The 25,063-nt window shown below is 40.6% G+C and overlaps 1 long non-coding RNA gene across 1 annotated transcript; it reads right to left on the bottom strand.

The window, feature by feature from the left end:
• Nucleotides 1-7,816: 7,816 nt before the first annotated feature.
• Nucleotides 7,817-14,627, bottom strand: LOC142786718 (uncharacterized). Its single transcript, XR_012889136.1, has 3 exons — nt 14,529-14,627; nt 13,462-13,524; nt 7,817-7,993 (listed from the first exon to the last, which is right to left on the bottom strand). It is a non-coding gene; the product is annotated as an uncharacterized LOC142786718 (long non-coding RNA).
• Between the last annotated feature and the right edge of the window lie 10,436 nt (nt 14,628-25,063).

Here is a 25,063-nt window from a genome sequence, read left to right as displayed (position 1 = left end):
ACATCTATGTAATATTTCTTTTTCAGGCATTCCAATAAGGCAACCTAAACAACTAGTGCTCTATAAATCTTTGGCTCATCTAAATGTCCTCTCTATCACGTGTTTGTACAGGCGCGCTACGAATAAAGTTAATGTGGTTGGAAAGTGTTTATTGAGAAGTTATTTGATCATTCGCGTAATTTTGATTCACTTTGTTCAACTAGTATCTTAAGTTATTTTTGTCAAAAATGTTGACAATACTGATGAATCGCTGTGACCACCAATTTTAATATGAGAGACGCCGTAGTGGAGGGCTCCGGAAATTTCCACCACCTGGGGTCCTTGAACGTGCACCACAATCAGAGCACATGGGCCTACAACCTTTCCGCCTCCATTCGAAATGCAGCCGCCGCAGCCGGGATTCGAGCCCGCGACCTGCGGATCAGCAGCCGAGTACTTTAGCCACTGGACCACCGTGGCGGGGCTGTGGCATTTGAAGAATGCTGAACAGTGATTACTGAAATCCATGAGAGGTTTCACTCGGGAGGAATACTTCGTACGGCATTTGGATAAAAATATTTCCGATGACTCAATGCGACGCTATTACTTTGTTTGGGAACATTTTGCGGCTTACAGTAATAGCAAACGCATGTTGTACTCTTCCAAATTATAGGAGCGCAATTCAGGCCTTTATATTGACCTGCCTTATGAATGTTCTCTAATTAGATCGTTTAAACGTATATACACAAACATAGCAAAATACGTTAGGCTTTAGTTCTTACTATTGGTCTCCGAACCTCATTATTTTATTCAAATCACGTCTCATGTTGTTTTTAATAGACGAATGACGCACTAGAAACAGGCAATGCTCCGCGCGGTTGAAACTGCCAGCTTATGACAAAACCATGTATCACTATATAACTTGTTCATACATTCTCCCAGGCAAGTACAAGTCAGATAAAGCGTTTTTATAGCAGCTGGCCCGCAATAATGTTTAATCGCTACATGCCTCTGGATCTTTCCTCTTATATAATAATATTGCGAGAGAATTATTACCAGGCTTAGTTGAGCTACAAAAAAAGCTGTTGTCATGAATCTTCTGTTATCATTTCTTCAAGATAAAAATACCATTTCATGATGCGTATTGGATGAATGGCTTTATGAATAAAAACTAATCGCTTTCGCGTTTTGCACGTCTATTTAAATCTTATATTTTAATAGTGAATGAGTGTCTTTCCGGATTTTGTCATATTCAAGTACTTTGTTATCTTTTTTTTTGTCAGGTCGCTGCGGCGCTATTGCAACGAATGAATCTCTTCTTTGTGTCCACAGTGAACACAAGTTTTGTTAGAGTGCTTGACTACCGAGATTACATCATTCTATATTTACAATTTTTATCGGTATTTTAAACTTCTATACTGATGTTTAATTTCGCCCTGTTACAACGACGTTGTATGAAAACGATGACACCTGATGAATATGCCTCAACATAGCGGAAACGGACAATGAGTGCCACCGGGCTTGTTCGCACAAAAGTGCATGCTCCGTGAGCACATGCCTGCCTGAAAAATGCAGTAAATTGCTGACATCTCTTTGCAGCAAGCAGTCTTTGTGCTTGAGTCAACCACTCAAAAATCCGCAAATTTAAGGGCACGTTGTCTTCGTAAGATGATATATCAAGAAAAAAAGACACATATTGCAAGAAAAGTATAGAATATGTTATTAGAAGTAATTCTAGGAATGTAAACAATAAAAAGTGAAAAAATGGCTGCTTGCGAACGACGGGATTAGAATGTGAAGCCTTCCAATAATTCATCCAAAGCTATAATACTCAGGCATGGGGGCGGTCGAGCCCCGTCCACTTTATAGGGTATATATGGGTATTTAAACGTGAACCCGTCTGGTAGCGTCTTCCGCTGCCATTATGGCAAGCCTCGAACAGTGTATTTGCGCCAGTTCGGTGTCATGTAGCTCGTGTTCTTATTACGAGATAGTATATAAACGAAGATATCTCTGCATACAACATCTAGGAATCAAGTCTGCCAGAAAGGGACCCTCGCTATGACTTCTGGAAGCTGTGAATTTACCTGCTAGTTTTCTTTGTTAGACCAATGTTGATGAGGACAGATCAGACAATAATGCCAAGAAAAGTTCAGAGCGGTGGCCGCCACCGTAGCTCAGTGGCAGAATCGGACGTGTTGCTCGAAGATAGCAGCTTCTGATACTGGCAGTGGCACGTGATCTCTCCCTCCAAATTTTTATACGCACGTTTACAATACAGTTACCTCTGAGAACATCTCTTATACGTCCTTGGCATTACTGCGTATTCTTTTTTGTTACGACTGGTTCTGAAAAAGAAATCTCATTTGAGACGTACTTATCTCATTTATTGATCAAAGCAACTGTCCCGTAGATCTGCGTGGCTGATGAGGTTGGGCTAGCTGAGAAACCAAGACTTGTGCCGGTGGCTGATCTGTGGGCAATTCCTAACAGAGGATCCGATGTTCCTCGCTGTTATCGTGGTCTTTGATCATTAGAAAAGCGGCAAGATGTGTCAGATTTCGTATGCGTGGCCTCGAAGTTTACAGTCTTATCCAGGGAGGCTGCGTGAGTTCCAAAATAACATCTACCGTTTGTGTTGGCTGCTAAAATTTTTTCCAAACGTCTATAATCATTTAGAAAAAAGTAGACCTTCTGGCACAGCGCACGCAAGAACTGGTTACGCGTGTAATGTGCTAGGTTCATGAAAATGGAGAAAAAACCAAAGGAACATCTTTGTTTCTGAACTTCAGTATTTACTACTTTATTTGATCACGCTGCACATTTTTAATACGACTGAATAGCCTTGCTAAGAGTCTTCGTTCGCCAAGCTATCTGGCGCAGATTTCCAAAATGTGCTTACAACCCAGCATGTGACAAGATTTCAACAAAATTATCAAGCTGATTTACAGGGCATCCTGAATGCACATGTTGGCGACACCACGTTTGAACAGTCTTGATTCGACTGACTCAAAGGGCAACTTGACTTAATGCTCCTTATAGCGGCACTCGTTCGTCCCTCGTAGCCATTGTAATGTGTAACAAGTATAACATTTTGACCTCCCAGGTGGTGCCGGGGAGAGAAATCCTCTGTGCGTCGTTGAACAATAAAAGACAGTGCTCAATGTACATGCCAATGGCTTCTAAGGGGGAATGAGAGACAGGAGGATTTGGTTTTTAGTTAACGCGAACGCTGCGACCCCCATTAGCAGCCATTGGCATGTACATTGAGCACTATCTGACAAGAATAGGTTGCTACATTATACTCGCTGGGTGTAACCTCCTTAGTTTTAGAATGGTTTAGCGAGCGTTGAGCCGCAGTGCCATGAATACAGTGAACTAGTATATACCAAGAACTCGAGGTGGTTAAAGGTGGGAAATCAGCATATTTCTAGATTTCAGTAAGGCATTTGACTCGCTTCATCATAATATATTGTTAGACAAATTAGAATCAAATGGCATTCGGGGTGTTGCCAAATCTTTAATTCGATCATATCTTAGCAATAGGTGCCAAAGTGTTTACATTAATGAAAATAGCTCGTCATTCTTGCCCCTCACTCGTGGTGTGCCGCAAGGCAGTATACTTGGTCCGCTGATGTTCAATGTTTACATTAATGACATTGTTCAACTGGACACAACAGTTAAATACGTCATATATGCGGACGATTCAACAATAATCCTTGATGGCGTTAACTTAGATGACATTGTAAGCAAAGCAAATGATATACTTTCAAGAATTTCGTCATGGTCCAGAATGAACCAGCTTAAAATTAATCCAAATAAAACCAAAGCCATTGTTTTTCGTGCCAAAAATAAAGTACTCGCTACCCATCAACCTTTAGTTCTTGAATCAGTGCCGATTGATATTGTTGATAGCTACAAAATACTCGGAGTTTATTTTTCCTCCAATCTAGGCTGGGATACACATGTAAATTTTGTTTGTAAAAAGCTTTCTTCGGTAACAGGAGTGATGTCTCGTTGCCGGAACATTTTGCCGCTCAAAGTGAAACTTCAGATATATTATGCGCTATTTAATTCACATCTAATGTATTGCAGCCTTGTATGGGCCACGACAAGCAAAGCAAACATCAATAAAGTCATTACTTTGCAAAAAAAAATAGTCCGCCAGATTGGAAATATTGAACCGTTCGGAACGACGCGTGGAGCTTTCCAAGAATTTAATATAATACGAGCTGACAACCTTTACACATTTCGCTTATTGCACACACTTTATTTCTCGAATAAGGAGTTCTCCAACTTCATTAGATTACTGTCATGCCTACAGCGTCGTGTCATTACGTTTCCTACAAGAAATACAGATATTTGGTTCGTACCGCGTTTCCGCACTACATATAGACACCAAGCCTTGGCCTACAACGTTCCCACAACACTTAACACGCACGAAAGTACAATCTCCTGCAACAAAAAACAACTACACTCACATTTCTGCTCTCTGGCTCCATAGGAACATTCCTAGTCCAGTCCAGTGTAAATAAATTGTATCATGTTATATCTCGTTATCTTGCGTTGTATTAGCGATATGAATGTATGTGTTTTCACATAAATGTATATATGTTTTTTTTTAGGTTGATAAGTGTCAATGTATACGATTTGTCTGTGCATGGTGTATTTTGCTTATTGAAAACCCTTTTTTACACATTTTATAACAGGTATTGTAAAATAATCAGTTAAAAAATCATTTTTGAATTGTGTATTGTTCATATTTTTTTTTTTTTTTTTATTGTACTTGCATGTTATGTACTTGTAATCATTTCCGCACTACTGCCATGTGTATATTCAGGTCACCAGGGCCTTTGGCAGAGAGATGCTAGATAGAAAAGGCTAAAAGCCGTTTCTCACGGCTTTTAGCCTTGGCGACCTTCCAGTTTGGTCTGGTAAATAAATAAAGAAAATTGAAAAAATTGAAAAGTACACCCGAAGCGCAAGCCGCGAGAAAGTGTGCGTGTGCCACATCACGTTTAGTCCTTGGATTGTCCACTGGATGGCAGTGCTTCTATATAGGGAGTATATGATGAAAAGATGCGAGATGGTGGTACTTGGAGTGTTGAATAGATGGAAGAATGGACACACAGAGAGATGCTAGATGGACGCATGAACGGACGCAGGGGCGGATGCATGGACGAACGCAGGCGCGGACACACGAACAGACGCACACACGGATGGGCAGATGGACGCATGGATGGTCGCACGGACGGACGCATGGACGGACGGAAGCAAGAATAAATGGACGGACGAATGCTTCGCCCCACTCTCCATCATTCACTCCATGAATATGCTGCCGTTTTTCTTTATTTCTTGCCTGTCGAATTTCAAGGCTTTGCAGGAAATTTCGGCCGTGTAATGCGTGTTATAGTAAAGTTGTAATATGATTGGGCATTATGGGATCCCGGAACAATTTTTACGCGCATTGGCGAAGAACAAGCACTGGTTACAATGTGACGCAGAACGAAGAAAGGTAAGGGCACTGTGCACTCCTTGCTTCTCTCTCTCATTTGTGTGTGTGTGCAGTTTTCTTTTCTGGTTAAAACGTTGAGATACAACGCAAAAGCACTTTTTTGCTAAAGCGAGATTAAGTGCGAGCGAAGTTACGCTTGTGCTTGCAAACGATGTGGTAGACTCCTGCCAGCGCCTTTCCAGCAATTACAGACGACGCAGCAAGACCGATCTCCACGTTAAAGCAGCGCCACCGTCTGGTAGGCGATTGCAGTATGCTGCTCCGCACCGCCGGAAAGCCGCGCGCTTTGCCAACTGACCATATCTAAAAACGTTGCCCAAAGTCAGCGCCACACTGGACACTGGTCCAGTAATCGGTTTGGCGCTGGGCCAGTGCCCCTAGTGTTTGCGATACAGAAGGTGAAAATATAAACATTCATTGGTCTGTTTTGATCTAAACTACATTTAAACGATTACCAGACTCTTTCTAACTGAATTTCTACGATCTTCACAGCAGCCCTGGCATAAGAAGTACGGCCCTAAGCGAAGGAGTAGTTTACGTTAGAGTGAAGTACTGCGGATGTCGTGCGCGTAACGTAAATGAGTAGGACGCAAAATGCTTCCAAACTATCAAGGCACAAAGTCTACAGTGTTCAGTGAGCATTACAGATGAACACTGTTTTCTACATATTTATTACTAGCCGCATAGCGAGTCACTATGATTGTCGTGACAAATCTGAAGCTACGCTAACAAGCATTGCGGCAAAACGTGTCATATGAATGTGATGCAACGCAACCCACAAAAACTAAGCTAACAATCACCTGTTTATTGCGAGCACGAAGAGACGAAGCACTGCGTGGGTAAACGGCATAATCAAATTATTAGATACGTGAATTTCTTTTCAGATGAAAAAATGCAATAATTTTCGTCTTTCAGGTGTAGAGTAGTGGGCAGTGTGTCAAGCTCAAAATGTGTGATTTCTTGAGGTAGTAGGTTCGACTCTGGCTCACTCACTTTTTTCATGGTTTTCTTTTTTTACTGCACGCGTGTTTAAGCCCTAATTACTAAAAGCCAGATTTCGGCCGATAGTGGTTGTCCCACTGTGCAGTGCCAGCGTGCCTCGTGCAACGTGGCACTGTCCCAGTTTCAGCGCCACACCTGTCCAGTAATCAGGTATGGCGCTGGGCCAGTGCCATGGGTTTCGCGATAGGATTGTGCTGATGTTAAAATGACATATACACCTCTCTCATTCGTGCTTTGCATATCATCAATTCTCACAGTACTTGAGATCTGCCTATATTTTTAACATTTGAGCAGATATCTCATGAAACTTTTGTGACTAAACATTGTTATATTTATCCCGGAGAAAGTAAGGGTATAATGAGACTCTCTTATTCTAAAACACTGGCGGGTCAAGCAAAAGCGCGTGAAAACGCATTCAGTACAGCATGGATAGTCGTTATGTACATTACTCGCATGCACCTCCCGTGTAATGAAAAAAAAAAAAACATGCTACTTCTCATTGCTCCATTGTCTGGTTCTCTGTGTCATTTCTCGTCACTACTTATTAGCAAAATATCCTCTCATTAAAATATTCACAATTTCATTCAAGTTCCGACCGGAAAAAGAGGTTACTCGATATGTTATCTGAAATCTTCGAATATTCGCCCATTCGTACTCTAGCATACTCCCAGTTTCGAAAAACACTCATATACCGGGTCGCAGCCTTGCAGTAAGAAAATCAACTCTTGTTTTGAACGCCATTATGTTGTTTCATTTTATTCGCATTTGTATGCGCAACCACGTAGCACGGTAAAATTCTGGTAAAATGTATGCAATTATTGTTTGTTTAAGTTTAGCATAATATTTTCACGATAACTGCATATCAAACAATGCAGCTAAGAAGCATCTGGCGTCATAGTTGGCTGAGTATTTATTAAGTCGAAGGCTCTACCAAACTTTTCTAGCTATTAACAGGAAACTTTACTATTTTTATTAACACTGGGCTGCCACGGGTAGGTATAACGTTTGAAATTAATAAATGGGTGAGTTTAATGAATGTATGCGAACATATTCTGCAGTTTTCTTGACACAGTGTCATACTTTACGTTCGTGTACAGGAACATCTGACTGAATACCCATTATATAGTATACGCAGCAGTTATATAGTATACGCAACAGATTGCCGGTTGCCATCTAAGCGCTTTCGCCGTTTCATGTCAGTTCTTCATGAATCTTCTTCATACCTCGATTCGTATACCGAAGAATATGAATAAATAAACATTAAGCAAATAAATACATTCCAATATTAAAGTACCTAAATAATTGTAAAACAACAAGAAATATTCAGGCTCAATGGTTTATTTCAAGGTTGATTTCAGCTTTCGTTTAGGGTCTGCTGAACAGGCAAACTCAACATAAATGTTTCGGTGGCTCATTTAGCTGCATCTTCAATCTCTTCTGTGCGCGGCCTGAACATGACTTCCAGGCTGGTTGCAGTAGGGCACATACTTAGCGCCGCTGAAAAAAAAACAAATGCATGATGGTCGCGCGTGGTGTAACGTGAACGTTTACAGCACGCAATGATCAATATATTAGTAAGAAAACAGGCAATATCATAAGCGTACGCCCTTGGGTTGAATCGTAAATAGATATATTAACGCAGCGTACTGAATCGTGTTCGTTTCTAAATTAGCTACACAGCTATTTCAGATCGTAATCATATGTACGCCTACTTAGCGAAAAGGCTGTGCCTCCACCTCGCAGTTATGAAGATAAGTTCTAAATGCGAAGCATTTCTTGGCAAAGTTTAGCGACTTTGATCGTATCCATCCATCCATCCATCCATCCATCCATCCATCCATCCATCTATTTATCTAGCCGCCTGCGACTTGTAGCTCTCCTGGCCGTTTAGATTTTGGTATCGATACCAAACCTGGTATGATATAACATGACTGTATTACGAACATAACTGACTAGTCCTAACCTAGAAATTGTGATATGTATGTGATAAATGTCATGATATACATGCCATAGTCTTGATGCTCTTGCGGTGGTTTTATTCACTTGATATGTTGCAAAACCGGTATGGTCTGACATGACTGCATGGCGAACACACGCGACATGCGTTTCATGTCATGCGTGATATGCGTGTCATGTAACAAAATGTGTCATATCAATCATGACATGCCTGCCATGTAACAGCATGACTACATGCCACACTCATGATGTGCTCGCGGCCGTTTTGCTAGCTTTGCATATACAGAATTTGGTATTTCAGGACGTAAATGAATGGCGAAAGTATGTGACTGGTGAAAACATGATAATCATGAGATGCGGGTCATGTAATTACATGACTACATGCCATGCTCATGATGCGCTTGCGGCCGTTTCGCTACCTTCCCATTAAATAAATTGGATAATATCCCTATCCCCGAGGGCTTTGCTGCAGTTGAGCTAACAATATTCCAACAGAACGCACAACATTGTACTGAAATATATTTAGCACTACTAAAATTAGTGCTTTTACATCACTGCTTAGAATTCGAGAAAAACTACTACCTCCAAATAAAAGAAAAAGCGTGGGTACCTCATTTGCTCCCACCTAGCGAATATATTCATGGGAATTCTAGAAACCGAAATCCTGTCTCACTGTAAGAACAAACCTGACAAGTACCTTCGGTACTTAGCTGACATAATTATATTATGGGGACATGGGCGCAAAACCTAGATGAATTCACTTCATTGCTGAACTCATTTCATACAACAATACAGTTCACCTCTGATACATCGACTAAGCGCATCAACCTTCTATACACCACCATTTAGCTTGAAAATGTTGTACTAAAGTCAACTCTGAAAAAAAAAACATTTGACAAGCAACAATACTAGGAATATACAAGCTACCTCTAGAGATACTGTAAACAGTGCATTTTCAAGAGTCAGTTAAGAAGGTTACGCCGCATATGCATAAAAAACGAAGATTACGTAGACTTACCACCCTAAAATGATCTATAAGAGAAAGAAACAAACCTTGCACATTCCTCTACAAAGACTATACGGACGCATTGGAACTGTACCGCAATGAAGCACTACAACCGTGCTCTTAAAGCACACCAACAACAACTACGCCTCTTCTCACTACAAAGTTTTCTAACTCTTTCCTGAAGATGAACAACATCCTCACAAACTATTACTCAATTTCAACAACCAACCAGAAACTTTTAAAATGCTTTCCCGAACCGCCTTAGGTCGTCTACAGACGCGACCTAACTGCAAGGATATGCTTGTTCGCACAAAACCTAAAGCAAAAACTAGAACAACGACTGGCCCCTGTGGCTGGCTGAGATGCTATACCTGCAAACATATACAGCTGGCAACTAACGTAAAAGCACAACATTTGATTACATCCACAATGTGGCATCGAGCTTCACCTCTACTTGTACCAACCTACAATACTGTCTCGAGTGTGGCATTTTGCGGAAATATATATAGCTGAAACTGTGCAGCCAATTATTGTAAGACTGAAAGGCCACCGTGCAGACACAAAGCACAGTTTGCCAAAAGTCGTAGCCGCTCACTTCAATCCACAGGACCTCAATGTCGACCAAGCATAGCTCCACGTTTTACTAACTAATTTACGATCACCTCGAAAAACTAAATGCACGGAATAATATTTCATACACAAATTTCAGTCGCTCAGTCGCTACACCCATCAGGAATAAATGCAGCGTGCGGCAATTTGAAGTTGCTGAAAGCCATAGCACAATTGGATTATTATTGACAAAGACAGATACACTCAGCCCTCAAATAGACATAACTAGTATTACATAAAATCTTTCCTAGTCTTCATATCGTACCATTGTGATTCTCTTTCATTTTTTTATTTTAAATATAGATATGCTTGTGTCTATATACAACTACGAAGTTTTTGATTTCTAGAAATTTCAGCCACTGCTTTTTTTTCTCACTTTTAAAACCAATCCCGCCGCGCATCGTTATTCATTGCCAACACAGAAAGTTCTATACGTCACCTCTCGCTGCCACCGTTCTTTCCCCGTTTGTTACCATTAGCGTCCCTTTTATTCCAACCCCGCCTCATCCATTCAGTTTTTTCTTTCTTTTTTCTTTGTTTGTCTTTTGTCGTTGCTCATTTCCGTTGCATTCTTAATTATCGTTTTTCTCAGCCAACATGCCGATAAATTTTTAGGCAATTTCGCTGAGTCGGCCACCGACGAGGATACCCAAAAGATAATTTCGTCAATGATTGTCCACATTAAACACGTGATCTCCCGACCCCATCCGGCATCACTTACTTTCGGCTCATTGGCATATAAAAATACGCCGCCTCCCCACTCCCCACCCCCTCTTTTATTGTAACCACGTTACTTGTTATGAGTAGCACTCATAGTGTTTCGAGAACAGGCGTAAATCGCTATCGTCGGCAACCTTTTGTAGTGGCCGGACACGGCAACCGTCTGTGGATTTCGAACTTTCAAGCTCTTTAACTTTTTTGTGTCTATAGCGGAGACTGCTTTGCAGCGCACCCCTCCTAGTTTGCGTGTTGTTCTGCCTCTTACTTTTCTAGTTTTTTTTTCTTCTTTTCTTTTTCTGTCCTACCCCATCGTCCAAGAAAATTTTTAAATTGAAGTGAATGATGACTGCATACCTCTGATCTATAGTTTTTCTCTTTCAAGACGGCAATAGCCAACAGGGACCCGTGCCACCACCAGAAGATGACGTCACTCTTAACTTTCTTAAAACTAACACGCGAAAGATGAAAAGGTGCCTTTGCCGAAGATAGGTTCTTCTATCGAATCGTTGGCCAGCTCGTCCAAGGCACTTCTACAGTTCAACCTGACTATCCCACTACGTGTTTCTATCTGTCGGCTCCCATATAGATTTTTGATTTTGGAAGTTTTGAGCTGCTTGCCGTTCTTAAAGTGACTTTGTAATTTGTTTCTGTTCCTGCGGTATTGCACATAAATGCTCTGGTAGCTCTCTAAAGAGACGTTTCACTATCGAGTTATACCAACCGCTATGTGTGGTAAATGCCACTTTCAAATGCGAAACATTTCTTAGCCAACTTCTACGACTTCGAGCGCATCCATCAAACCGCCTACGACTTTTATCTCTCCTGGCCGTCTCGAAAATGGTATCAATGCCAATATTGATATTACTTAACATGACTGTATAGGAACAATAATATTCTAGTCAAAACATGGAAATCATGATATGTATGTCATGAATGTCCTAATTTAGGATTCATAGTCTTGCTGCCATCGCAAGTGGTTTCGTTCAAACAATTAGGAAAAGTAGTATTATACGACATGACTGTTTTACAAACAGAAATCACAGACCCTTACCTGGTAATCACGACATGCAGGTCATGATTTTCATGTTATGACTAGCCATGGCTACACGGCAAGCTCATGGTGCGCTCATGGTCGTTTTGCTAGCTTCAAATGTAAGAAATTTTGTATTACGGAACGGAAATGAAAGACAAAGGTTAATGACACGTCCAAACATGACAACCATGAGTTGCATGTTATGTAAAACAAGATTACAAGCTACACTATTAGCATGGTCGCAGCCGTTTTGCTAGATTCACATTTACAAAATTTGGTATCAGAATACGTGAATAGACGCTGAAGGTAAATGACACGCCCAAACATATAATCAAGATATATGTGTCATGTAAAACGTGACTACATGCTACGCTCTTAGCGTGCTCCTTGACGTTTCGCTAGCTCCACACATACGACATTTGGTAATATATGATGTTAATGACACATTCAAATCATACTTCCAATTAGTTGCCCATTAGATGACGAGAATTACGCGTCCAAAGATGATAATCTGGATATGCAAATCATGGAAAAGATGACTACATGCTACACATATTACGCACTTTTGGCCGTTTCGCTGGCAGCGTATGTACCGAATTTTGTATCAGCCGACGTGAACAGACGGGAAAGGTAAATGACACGTCCGAACATGATAGTAATGTTCCGTAAAACATGGCTCTATGTTACGCTTATGTCGTGCTCATGGCCGTTTCACTGGCTCTACATATACCCAATTTGCTATTACGTGACGTGATGCATGATGAAGGTAAATGACGCGTCCAAACATAATAATCTAGATATGCATGTCATGTAAAATATGAATACATGCTACGCTCACAGCGCGCACGCGGCTTTTTGGCTCGTTCCACCTGTATTAAACTTTTTATCGCATTAAGTTAATGGACGATGAAGGTAAATGACACGTCCAAACATTATATTCATGACGTGCGTGTGATGTAAATCATGACAACATGCTGAGCTCATAGCGTCCACACAGCTGTTTCGCTAGCTCCACATATCCTGTCATGTGACACTAAATTTTGTATCACGTGACGTGAATAGACTACGAAGGCGAATCGCACATGCAAACATAATAATCGTGGCATGCAAGTCATGTCCGGAATAATTTATGTCCACCACCTAATTGTGCTGACAATAAAGTTACATATCAACCTCTCTAATTCGTGCTTCGCAAATCACCGATACCAACAGTACGTGGAATCTGTTATTTTTTACCTATTATATTCGAAAACATTTATTGTTGTCAAAGACATGTATGCTAATTTATGGCCTTGCTTTTTATAGTAATGGTGTCGATTTCGCTTCGTCGATATACACACTTCAGCCAGATGCTGCTGATCTTCATTATCTTTCTTTGTTTTTGGCGCGTAATGCAGGACAAAATGAGATGGCATAACGCTGAAAATTTATTGAATTTCGCGCCACTCATTCTCGTACCTAGTCTTTCTCAGGTGACATTCGTGTAGGTTTCCTGAAATTGAATTTTCTGCAAGCAACCTTTCGCAGGTGTCTTCACACTTTTTACTAAAAGTAACATTTGTCATTCCTAGTTTTACGCTATACAAAATGGTCTTCATAACAACACAAGGTGGAAATAACAATATTTCGGAAAATTCCTACCTATGACAGTGCCAATAAGCACAGCGAGACTGATAAATTGGCAACCTCTCATGATGTTGTCCCCTGTGAAAAGCACACATTCCAAAATTTTGGGGGAAAGGCGTAGAAAATCAAGTCAACAAAAACGTTGTAAGACGTCGAACTATACTTAATGAATATTGGATAGAGAACAGCATTATGGACTTCAAGTGTGATTTATAAAGTACCTAATTCATTGGATATGAAAATTTAAAGCACGGGAAGATTGAACCGTGAAGAATTCTCTGGGATTTGACCGGGGCAGCATCACGACCTTAGGAGGGTAGTCTTGCTTGATGCTTGGTCTGCCTTCTTAGGAAATCTAGGTTCTTTCATAATCCGGCGCCAGTGTGTTATATAACCCAAAGCAATTAAATCAATATAGGGTAAAAATAATGATATCATTAGACAAAATAGTGAAGAAGGTTTACTCAAAGCCAATAGTTAAACAGGGAGTTCGATAACACTGGACTGCTTCTATATAATATTACATCACTGGCATCGTATACTTCAGTAAACTGCGTGAAGTCAAACCCTTGATTGCGAATTCTACATGAATATTTAAAACAAGTACAGTAAATTACACCGCATTATCTTGATTTGTTTTCGGTGAGTTGTCTGGTAAATAATGATTGATTTACAAACTGAACGTCCTAATATAGCGCGCTCATTGCATTTCTTGAGGCTTATGTACCGAAGAGAAGATCTCGGTCTAACAACGAACTAACATTGAACATATATGAACTAACAATTTGAGCCTTCCTTGCGATACGGCCCTAATATTAACAACATTTTTTTAAGTATATGATTAAATAACTCGAGCAATTTCTATTCTGAAATATATCTGGCTCACACTGGAGTAGCCACATTAAAAATACAATTGTGTTGACCATGATTGTGAGAATTTTATGTGTACCACTAGAGTGGGAGAGAATAATGAGCGTGCTTTTCAGCATATTGTGAGTGGAAATACTGAAAATATGTCCTAAAGGCATATAAGAGCAGAACCAATAAAATTATATTCATAAATGCAAGGTTTCATTTCTTACCTTAAGTACTGCAGAAAGCAGCAGGCAGTAATCGTGAAAGTATGTGGTGTTCTGAAGAGACAAATCACCCGCACTTTTATATACAGTGATTCACCAAGGGAAGCAATCATAATGTAGCTCATCATGAAAAAAAATCAACAGATAGATTAACCGGATAACATGCCACAGTCGTTGAACACAATGCTATTTAGATGGATGGGTATATTAGCATACGAAAATGGAAATAAATTATATATGATTAAAATATCAACCTGTTAGAAACACCAATAACGCGTCATATTCCCTCCACACCTATTTAAAAAATGACACGAACAATTTGATGTGATAATAAAAGAAACAATAGCTCAGAAACATTTCATTAATTAATCGGTAATAAACTGTCACTCAAATAAAAACACATCTCACGCAGCTCATTTGCGTCGAACAAAAATATGATACAAATCGTAGACAATGATTCGTCAGACATGAATCTTCTGCCTGGAAATCAGTAAATAATAATTACGGCTCCATATTTGAAGATGATGGAATATCATTAGGCCCTGTAGATAAGACGAAAGCTAGTGAAAAAGTTTATTTAAAACCTTCCCGAAAAAAAAATAATTTGCTTGACTTGTAAAACTGCGAGAATGTTTTAGCAAATATTCTCAGCCTCGTGCTTCAAAAGCCTACTCGAATGTGCGACATTTTGTCGGGCAATTTCAAATATCTTGCAGAATTTTCAAAGATGTTCTTACGACCGCGTATTTTTTCATGTTAAACTAGAAGAATAGTCTTCTTGGCAGCATTTTGAAAATGTGGTAGCTTAAGGTTTCTAACAATTTAGCCAACTAGGATTTGCTTTCTTGTATACAAATTTTGTGTTATACTTTCAAGATCCCTCTGCCTGTATCAACGAATGTTGAAAGCTACAACGCTATTGTCATAACACAAAGTTTTTTGTCGGTGGTCCCGAGACGAGTAACAGATTTAGGCTACGACATTAGTTGAGGCCAACATGAGCCTTATTAGAAATTAGGGTGACGATATAGTTGTCCGCATGCAAATGTTACGAGTACTTTTATTTACTTAACAATCGTGGCTTGTATGTAATAATTGGGTCTGCTGGCAATGTCTGGTCCAGCCGTTTTTTGTATCAGCTATTTCTTATAACAAGTCCAGCTCCCGACGTGCACCGAAATTCACGTCTTACCTGCAGGTACTTACCGGTCACCGCGACAATGTGTTCACTGCTTCTGCTACGGATACTATGGTCCTGCACTCTTCCGCTGGCCTTACTTGAAGCCCACAAATGCTGTCATTTTCTACACCTTTCTGTACTGTAAAATGTACGAAACTTGGACTGCCCCTGTTCGTCAACCCCTGCCTCGGCATTTACAACAATGAAAGTTCCAGCACTAACGGTCCGGTCTCTACGGCTTAACCATATTCTTGTGTGACCTGCGTTGGGAAGATGGAGGTCTTGCTGACGAAGCATACCTTCCCAACTTGACGAGCATTAACAAATGATTTCGAGAGCATAAATACAGTCGATCCACTGTGACTTTGACCCCATCTCCGCTATTGACTTGCGAGGATTTCTGAAACAGCAGTTGTCGGGCATGACCACACCAAACGCCCTACTGAACCTGCAGTGTGAATGATTTCCACTTTGAGGCTGCTGCGATATCTTGTTTGGCAGTCATATCTCGGCGTACTGACCTTACCCATGGCCATTTCGCTGTGGTACTAGCCAGAAAGCATGTGCACCTCTCTATCGTGGTGTCGTCTACACCTCTCCGTTCTCAATTACTGTGGGACATGTGGCCACGAATTGCGTTACTGCCGTCGTTGCGGGCTGAATGAAAAAATGAATAAATATAGAACAAAAAATGAATAAAAGATTGAATGAAAGAAAGAATGAGTGATATTCTCGAAACTGTTCTGGTATCATTGTTCTGCCGGCCAATTAGAAGGACCTAAACAAGAGACATAAACTGAAATAAGGAATAGTTTAGGCTTCAAAATCTAGTCAAGACCCCGAAGAAGCAGCGCAACTTTACGAGGCATTCAATCTAATAATCAGAAAAGGACGCGCCGTGTGCACCATTTTTTACAAGAGCGTTTCAGACAAAATATTGGCGAAAATAATTATTCAGGCGTAGTTTTAAATATCGTACTTTTGAAGCAGCAGAAGAGTTCTGTTAGTAAAACTCGAAAAACAGAATAGGCTCCTCCTTAAGAAACAGCATCTACTGAAAGTGGAAAATGAGAACGTGGATATGAAGAACACTTTACACTCGAGCAAAACTAAAACATTTCTCGTTTGTACCATCTTGAGCAATACTTGAAGGTATAATCCGAGTAAGCAAATAATAAGGTTTGTAAAAATTATCGTGCGCCAACTGAACATTTCACCATCTCTTTCGGCGTAAGAGAATTCCACATTACTAATTACCTCTATTAGACCCATAACACGTGCTGAATATATTTATTTATGTTCATATTGGAGTACCTGGCTGAACGGCTCTGAATATTTCCGCGAGCAATAACTCACTGCTTTTCATGGTGGGAGAAAACATTTCTGGCCATCACCGCGCATCATTTGCAGCAGAACGTGTTTAACAATCATGGAAGTTTCTACCAAAAGCAAACATGCGCGAGTTGTCAATGGCTAAACTGAGTCAAATACAAGTCCTATATACTACCAATGGAATATTGGTCCAGTTATTTCGAGGCCAAAAAAACAATTTTCAAGACAGTTACATTATCAAGAGCATATTTAGTACAAACACTGAAAATATTAACAATGAAAATTTACAATTAACCCGAACCTGAAAAATGCCAGGTATTTGAAAAATGCCAAGAGAGATTGCCTGTGGCCTAGACAACTTTTTGTGTGGTAATAGAAAGTACCTACGGCCTAATTGATAGTGCTTCGTGATCTCGTTGAAAGATATAAAATGTCCCAAAAGTGAAGGTTCGGGGCTGATTCCTGTGTCTGAGAAACGCAAGTCCCGGCGCGGTAAGTGAAGCCTCGTGCCTTAGAATGGGCTAGCTTGTTGATATTGGAAGGGCCTCCAACCTTCAAGCCAAAGTGAGCTGGGAACCAAATAATAGTGTGGTGGGTGAGTTCCTTGTGGGTTAGAGTTCTAAAAATTTCCTTACACACGAAACCAGAAGCGAAGGCCCTATCAGCGGATTTAAAGGTCGTATAAATATCAGTCTCCTGTGGATCAAGCAGAGCTAGTCCAATGGCCATCTGTCCTGCTTTGTAAGAATAAGTGGTTCGAACCGACGCAAAGGATAAAATCTGACCCTTAGTATCTACGGATACTACTGCAAAGTGATCAGACACGCCGTACTGGGCGGCATCAAAACAAAATAAAAGTGTGCCTTCGATCTCCAAACGTGTTATTCTATTAGGGCATCACTGCCGGTGCTGCTTGTTAGGAAGATATTCGCAAAATATTCGGTATTTTCATTACGGGCATTTCATGCTAGGACCAAATCAAACAAGGCAATATTCCAATTTTTTAGGTTTTTATGATTCACAAACCCCTAAATGTGTGACGATTGTGTATGACACTTGTGTAGCGAGAAAAAAAACGCACGTGCATGTTTCTAATAGTAATAATCATAAGAGTACAATAATACTAATAATAATAATATTATTAATAAATTATTATTATTATTATTATTATTATTATTATTATTATTATTATTATTATTATTATTATTATTATTATTATTATTATTATTATTATTATTATTATTATTATTATTATTATTATTATTATTATTATTATTATTATTATTATTATTATTATTATTATTATTATTATTATTATTATTATTATTATAAAAATAATACATTCCTATTACGAATACTTCAATTTACAATAACAATAATATATATGATGGCGTAATAGTGTCACACATTTGTGCAATTACTGTAGCCGAGTCTTTGACGAAACTTCCATCGAAAATCAGGACGCGGACAAACCTCGCTGTTGGGTTACTATACTTGGCTAAGGTGCCTCTAAGATAGGCTTTAACTTTCTAGCTGTTCGAAAAATACTATATGCTGTAACTTCGTACCAAAAATAAGGGATGGACTGATCGAAAAATACAGACTTGTGATTATTTATGGTGATATTAGGCTGTGGATTCTGTTGAAGCATCTTTTCTAGGCTTTCTTGACCGTCTACGTTATGACCAAACACGACGACGTCCTCAATATAGCAGGCCATCTTTTGGAATACCTTTTAGGACTTCAATCATTGATGGTTTAAAGATTGCAGGAGCGTTGGAAGTGCGATATGGCAAAGGCTGAGACTGACATGATTTCAAATGCGTGTTAAGAGTTTAACAATGCTTTGCTTTTCTCAGCAAACGGTACTGATGGGCTTGCGATAGATATAGTACGAAGAAGACCTTGCCTCCGGAAAGCGTGGAATACAAATTTTCCGGCAGGGGCATGAGATAATGGTCCGTAATTTTGAATGTCTTTTTGCAGATCGCTTCCAAGTGGTCATTTTTGTTACAATTTATGCAGGTGTGGTTCTGATGCCAACATTTTACTGCCTAATGATTCATTTCTGTACGCCAACATGCCATTCGTTGCTCGTTATCATGCCCATATTCAAACCATGAAGCTAGCCTTGGTCTGGTTCACCTATCACAGTCGCAGATGCCGCGAATCATGTTGAATCGACTGCAGCGCAATCCGTCTCGCATTTCTGTTACTAATGCCTGTCTTTACTGTACCCGGACTATATATCAACTGTCAAACATCCGTTAACCATATCTGCGCACCAAGGTCCGCGGCATGCATGTATGAGTCCCATAGCAATGCAGTAAATGGTTTCAAGGCATACAATAATAAATTTTCACGTTATTTGAATGATGATTACAGTCATGTTCCACAGACTCTTTTAGCCTCCTGTTCATATTCTGGTCTACAATAAAATGATAAGGCGATCATAATAGTACACAGAAGTAGGCGGCTACCTAATTAGGTAGGTGGATACAAACGCTCAAAGTGCCTGCAGTTTCCTAAGAATTGCCTCAAAATAAAAGTGTCGAATACGCTATGGTTCATCTTTGTCCACTAGTGCAACAAAAAAGAGAGCCTATTTTTCTTATCCTCCTAAAGTATTGGGGCCTAGGTTTTGATGTGGATCTCACATAATGAAAAAATAGAGGTAGATCTAATTTTGCATAATTTTTAAACGGCGAACTTTACAACAAATGTTTACTTACATTGAACAAGTCTAACGTGGAAGTACTTCACCGCCTACAAAGTATTAATTTTTAGAAATATCTTAAAACAAATTTATATCTGAAGTGCTTCCTATCATAGTGGTTATTGCGATGAGTTGCTGAGCTTTTGTTCATTCACTCGCGTGAAAGTCTTAACGTTATTTTTTTTTCATTTTGTTTTAATTGGTCCGACGGCCATTTGAAGAATGGCGCAAGTGCGGTACTCTGAGTACCATACGAAAACAAAAGTCAGCTTCATTGTTGGTGATGTAGCAAGTGATTGAGTTCTTTACTTCTTGGCCTGAATTATTCAAGGATGTAAAGTGATAGCGTGTCCTTCGCAACCACATAAATTGCCTTGATGTTCCCAGTCAACTACATTATTCCTCCCGCAATTAAGAATTTCTCATTTTCTCGTGGCATTACATGAACTCTGGAATCGGCTAGACTGGAACCACTAAACGATCCCATTTGGCAACGTCAACACGATACCCCATCTGATCACGTCATCAATCGCTGACCCATTTCTGTGACCAGTGTCGCCATTTATACGCCACGGTGTGAGATCATATTGTGACATAATTGACGACAGAAGTTCCCAGGGAATTCTATTCAAGCAACATGTTCTTGAAGCGAGCCACTTTAGCCTTTCCCCAAAACAAAAATATTTTCAGTGTAAAAACATAGCCCTAATCACAAATTTCGTGATTACTCTTATTTTATTGTATTCCATGTTCTCATTAAAACGACCAGTCACGTACATAGAACATCTATGTAATATTTTTTTTCAGGCATTCCAATAAGGCGACCTAAACAACTGGCGCTCTATAAATCTTTGACTTATCTAAATGCTCTCTCTATTACGTGTTTGTACAGGTGCACTACGAATAAATTTACTGTGTTTGAAAAGTGTTTATAGAGAAGTTATTTGATCATTCGCGTAATTTTGATTCACTTTGTTCAACTAGTATCTTAAATTATCCTTGTCAAAAATGTTGTGGAATGGCTGTGACAACCATATTAGTATGAGAGACGCCGTAGTGGAGGGCTCCGGAAATTTTGACCACCTGGTGTCCTTGAACGTGCACCACAATCAGAGCACATCGGCCTACAACAATTCCGCCTCCATTCGAAATGCAGCCGCTGCAGCCGGGATTCGAGCCCGCGACCTGCAGGTCAGCAGCCGAGTACCTTAGCCACTAGACCACCGCGGCGGGGCTGTGGCATTGGAAGAATGCTGAACAGTGATTGCTAAAATGCATGAGAGGTTTCACTCGATAGGAGCAGTTCATACGGCATTTAGAGAAAAATATTTCCGGTGACTCATTGCGACGCTATTACTTAGTTTGGAAACATTTCGCAGTTTACAGTAATAGTAAACGCACGTTGTACTCTTCCAATATTATAGGAGCGCATTTCAGGCATTTATAATGACCTGCTTTTTGACTGTTCTGTAACTAGATCGTTTAAATGTATATAGACATACACAGCAAAATACAATGAGCTTTAGTTCTTAATATTGCTCTCCGAACCTCATTATTATATTCAAATCACGTCTTATGTTGTTTTTAAAGGACAAATGGCGCACTTGAAACAGGCATTGCCCCCGCGGTTGAAACTGCCAGCTTATGACAAAACCACTCAGCACTATATAACTGGATTATTCATTCTGCCTGGCAGGTACGTGTCAGATAAAGCGTTGTTATAGCAGCTGGCCCGCAATACTGATGAATCGCTACATGCCTCTGGATCTTTCCTCTTATTTATTAGTATTTTGAGAGTTTGATTACCAGACTTAGTAGAGCTACAAGAAAAAGACCATGAATTTTTTGTTATCCTTGAATCAAGATAAAAAATACCATATCATCATGTGTATTGGATGAATGGTTTTATGAATAAAAACTAATTGCTTTCGCGTTTAGCACGTCTATTTAAATATTTTACTTTAATAGTGACTGAAGGTTTTCCGGATTTCTTCATATTCAAGAACTTTGTTATCTTTCTTTTTGTCAGGTCGCTGCTGCGCTAATGCATAGAGTGAATCTCTTCTATGTGTCCAAAGCGAACACAAGTTTTGTAAGTGCTTCACTACCCAGATTACATCATTCTATGTTTACAATTTTTATCGGTATTTTAAACTTTTATACAAATGTTTCTTTTTACCCTGTTACAACGACATTGTATGAAAACGATGACACCCGATGATTATGCCTCAACATATAGGAAACTCACAATGAGTGTGACCGGGCTTGTTCGCACAAAACTGCATGCTCCGTAAGCACGTGCCTGTCTGAAAAATGCAGTAATTTGCTGACATCTTTTCGCAGCAAGCAGTCTTTGTGCTTGAGTCAACCACTCAAAAATCGGCAAATTTAAGGGCACGTTATCTTTGTAAGATAATATATCAGAATTAACAGACACATATTGTAAGGAAAGTATAGAATATGTTATTAGAAGAAGTTCTAGGAATGTAAAGAATAAAAAGTGGACAAAATGGCTACTTGCCAACGACGGGATCAGAATGTGCGGCCTTCCAATAATCCATCCAAAGCTACAATGCTCAGGCACGGTGGCGTTTATGCCCCGTCCACTTTACAGGGTATATATGGGCATTTACACCTGAACCCGTCTGGTAGCGTCCTCCGCTGCCATTATGGCAAGCCTCGAACACTGTATTTGCGCCAGTTCGGTGTCTTGTAGCTCGTGTTCTTATTACGAGATTGTACTTAAACAAAGATACCTCTGCATACTACTTCTAGGCATCAAGTCTGCCAGAAAGAGACCCTCGCTATGGCTTCTGGAAGCTGTGAATTTACCTGCTAGTTTTCTTTGTTAGACCAATGTTAATGAGGAGAGACCGGACAATAATGCCAAGAAAAGTACAGAGGGGTGGCCGCCACCATAGCTCATACCAAGAACTCGACGTGGGTAAAGGTGGGAAGTAGATACTACGAGCAAGCCGTAAGAAAGTATAAGCCGAATTCTCCTGTCTCTCTTTTTCCATTAGCAGCCATTGGCATTTAAGTTAAGCACAATCCGGGAGGAAAAGGTTGCTACTTTATATTCGCTGGGCGTAACCTTTTTGGTTTTAGAAAGGTTTAGCGAACGTTGGGCCGCAGTGCAAAAAATACAATCAACTAGTATATACCATGAACTCGAGGTGGGTTAAGGTGGGAAGTAGATAAGAAGCGCAAGCCGTAAGAAAGCAAAAGTCGATATCTCCTGTCTCTCATTTCCCATTAGCAGCCATTGGCACTTCCGTTGAGATACAGACGCACGAAATCTATCTCTGACCTCAGAGAATCCAGAACCATTCAGAAAAAAATCCAACGTCGAATGCACAAACTTCATGAACAACTGTGGAAGAATTTTCGTGACTCGCTAGACCCTCGAAATCCCCTGTGTCCCGTATGGAGGACTCTTCGAGGTATTCACTCGCATCCGCAACAGCTTCATCCCTTCGCCGCTCTGGCGCTACATCAACGTCGCTCACAGCTTGATGTTTCTGGTGAATTTTGTGCAAAGATCGCCGGCAACATCTCTATACCGATTGATCTATTGCCACAGGAGGTTCCAGTCACACGAGATCAACAAATGGAGGTTGCATTCACCATGGAAGAACTTCATGCGGCTATAAACACATGCAGATGCTCATCGTCCCCAGGTCCGGATGGAGTGACCTATGCTGCCCTACGTCACTTAGGCCCGAAGGCACAGCGCTGTCTCCTGGACATTTTCAATAAGTCTTGGAATGATGAAATGGTGCCTGATGAGTGGAAGTGTAGTTGCCTGGTGCCTTTCCTGAAGCCCGGAAAGTCTCTATTCGATTTGGCATCATACCGGCCTATAGCACTAGCAAGCTGCGTTGGTAAGGTCATGAAGAGGATGCTGCTCACACGCATGGAATGGTACCTGGAATAATATACCATATATCCTGATGCTATGGCTGGTTTTCGACGAGGTCGGTCCTCAGTTGATAGCATTATTGACTTAGTGACCTCTGTTCAGATTCAGAAACCTCAGAAGCGGCTCTCGGTAGCTCTGTTCTTAGACGTGAAGGGTGCCTATGACAACGTGACCCACGAGGCTGTTCTCAATGCTCTTGAAGCAGCTGAACTTGGAGGTCGTGTCTTTCGATGGGTAAGAAGCTACCTCACAAAGAGATCTATGTTCGTACTAACTGAAGATGGGTCTAAGGATAGGTATTTCACAAGTCGTGGAGTGCCACAAGGCGATGTTTTAAGTCCGACTCTTTTCAACCTGGTTCTCGTGGGGCTCACCGAAATGCTGCCCAGACGGCTTATATATCTCTCAACGCTGACAATATCTACATTTGGGCGTCCGGCGTGACCCGGCCTCAAGTGCGCGCAAGAATACAGAAAGCTGCAACAATGACATCGACATACCTTCGCCAGCAAGATTTGACGATCGCCACAGAAAAAATGCGCAGCGGTGGCATTTACACGCAAACCGATGTCTTTCTACTTATTGTGCATCGATGGCAGATCATTCCCGTATAAGAGCACTCATAGAATATTAGGTGTCATCGTAGATCTTGAACTAACTTGGAGCGTGCATGTCACATACTTAAGAAAAAGCTCATTGGCATTGAGAATGTATCCAAGTTCATTGCCGGAAAAACATGGGGCCCATCCATGCGCTCCATGTTGCAGCTTTACACAGCTCCCTTTCTCGGAACTCTCCGGTACAGCCTTCCGGTCCTGTCCAATACGAGCAAGACTAATATCCGTGCACTGCAAAGCGTACAAGCCCAAGCACTTCGGACATGCCTTGGCCTTCAAAGATGCTCATCGACAGTGTCAACTATTGTTAATGCACAAGAACAACCGGTCACAACTCCTATTGTCGAGACGCTGAGAGCGCACATTCCGCATTTATCACGGCTACCGTCACAGCATTTAGCGTGTTTTAAAGCTCGGAGGCCCCATTCTTTGTACTGCAGTATTGTGACAAAGCATCAAGACATACTACCGCCTGGCTTCAAACTCGCGATGCATACAGCAGCTGCGCTTTGGAGTCTTCGTCAACCTGACGTGCGCTTATCAGTTCCTGGAATCTTTAGGAAGGCACGCATGTCAACGCTAGCCCTGAAGCAATTGAATTTTCGTCTGTTGGACGAAAGGTACTTCGATCGCATACATGTTTACCCCGATGGCTCCACTAATTCCAACAGCTCCACAGGAGCAGTGGTTCCATCTGAAAATGTGTTGCTTCAGTACAAGTTTTCTCACACCTCGACGTCGACAGAAGCAGAGCTCGCAGCACTTCAAGGT

The sequence above is a fragment of the Rhipicephalus microplus genome, unplaced genomic scaffold, assembly GCF_043290135.1.
Source record: "Rhipicephalus microplus isolate Deutch F79 unplaced genomic scaffold, USDA_Rmic scaffold_28, whole genome shotgun sequence".
In the NCBI taxonomy this organism is placed as follows: domain Eukaryota; kingdom Metazoa; phylum Arthropoda; class Arachnida; order Ixodida; family Ixodidae; genus Rhipicephalus; species Rhipicephalus microplus.
The sequence above is the reverse complement of the archived record's forward strand: the minus strand, read 5'-3'. Positions and strand labels throughout refer to the sequence as shown.